At 39.9% G+C, this 1,525-nt stretch overlaps 1 non-coding gene across 1 annotated transcript; it reads left to right on the top strand.

Moving 5' to 3' along the window:
* The first annotated feature begins 849 nt into the window (after positions 1–849).
* Trnas-cga lies at positions 850–924 on the top strand. Its single transcript has one exon. It is a non-coding gene; the product is annotated as a tRNA-Ser (tRNA).
* Positions 925–1,525: the final 601 nt, after the last annotated feature.

The raw sequence follows: 1,525 nt of genomic DNA on the forward strand, positions 1-1,525 counted from the left end.
ATCAGAAATCTAATCCAGGAAACGTTAACAAATACAACAACCAAAGTGACGATTATGGGAGAGTTCTCGGAACCATTCTAAATCAGGACAGGAGTGAGGCAGGGGGGAGGCCTGCCATCCTTTCTATTTAACTCGCTTTTGGAGAACATTATCAGGACATGGAGCAAAGGAGTCAATGGGGTGAAGATTGGGAGACACAAGAATAAAAAAAGCAGAAATGAAACACATCCTACTATCTAATTTCGTAATAGTAGTGATAAAGGTAAGACCCCTTAACGGAGAACAGTAACCAAAAAAAAACCGAAACAGATTTAATCAACTTAAAAAGCCAAGGACTACAATATAAATTTTGACATTTGAATACAGAATAAAAAACATTAAGAACAAGACATCAAAGTAACAGATAGACCTTGAAAGACTTCCAATGAGGATGATCTCCTCTGCATAGTTGTATGTTTTATCCTCTTGGTTTCGAGAATTTACATTTTGCAAAGACGTATTGAGTGCAATTTTAGTAAGCGTGGTAGCTTCATTTATTGGAATGAGATTTTCACTCTGCAGCGGAGTGTGCGCTGATATGAAACTTCCTGGCAGATTAAAACTGTGTGCCCGACCGAGACTCGAACTCGGGACCTTTGCCTTTCGCGGGCAAGTGCTCTACCAACTGAGCTACCGAAGCACGACTCACGCCCGGTACTCACAGCTTTACTTCTGCCAGTACCTCGTCTCCTACCTTCCAAACTTTACAGAAGCTCTCCTGTGAAACACGCAGGAGAGCTTCTGTAAAGTTTGGAAGGTAGGAGACGAGGTACTGGCAGAAGTAAAGCTGTGAGTACCGCGCGTGAGTCGTGCTTCGGTAGCTCAGTTGGTAGAGCACTTGCCCGCGAAAGGCAAAGATCCCGAGTTCGAGTCTCGGTCGGGCAAACAGTTTTAATCTGCCAGGAAGTTTCAGCTTCATTTATTTATTTTTCGTCATGTGCTCTGATTATTGAAAATTATATCTTTTATGTTGATTTATTTCATTATTATTAGTGAAACTGTTTGTTTCTTTTATCACTGTAGGTTGAGAATCACTCTTTTTTGCCTCACTGGTGAAGCCAACATTACTGCTGTTGTCTTTTGCATGATTGCATGAGAATGGTATATACGTTCATTACTTTCCTGTTTCTGTAATGGTTCTTTCTTACTTAGTAGGAAGATATGCAAACGATGCGGTCTAACCTTACTGTGTATTTTGAAACAATGTCCTTACCACGATTGGTATGTCATTTATTTTCGTGCGTTACTTTGTCTTGAAATACCTATATTCCTGCCGCCGTTGGATAAGCAGCTGAGCAGCAAGTCGTATACTCCTAGCTCACTCGTTTGTTACATAGTTTAATTCTTAATTTCTTTGCGTGTTTTTGGTACTTGCATTGTTTAATTCATAAATTTCGGACGTATTATAGTATTTGAGAGTTGTAGCATCGCGTTTTAGTACCTGAATAGTGTAAATTCGCGTAGTCGTTTGTCTTCTGTTTTTGTT

This window comes from Schistocerca americana, chromosome 1 (assembly GCF_021461395.2).
Source record: "Schistocerca americana isolate TAMUIC-IGC-003095 chromosome 1, iqSchAmer2.1, whole genome shotgun sequence".
NCBI lineage: Eukaryota > Metazoa > Arthropoda > Insecta > Orthoptera > Acrididae > Schistocerca > Schistocerca americana.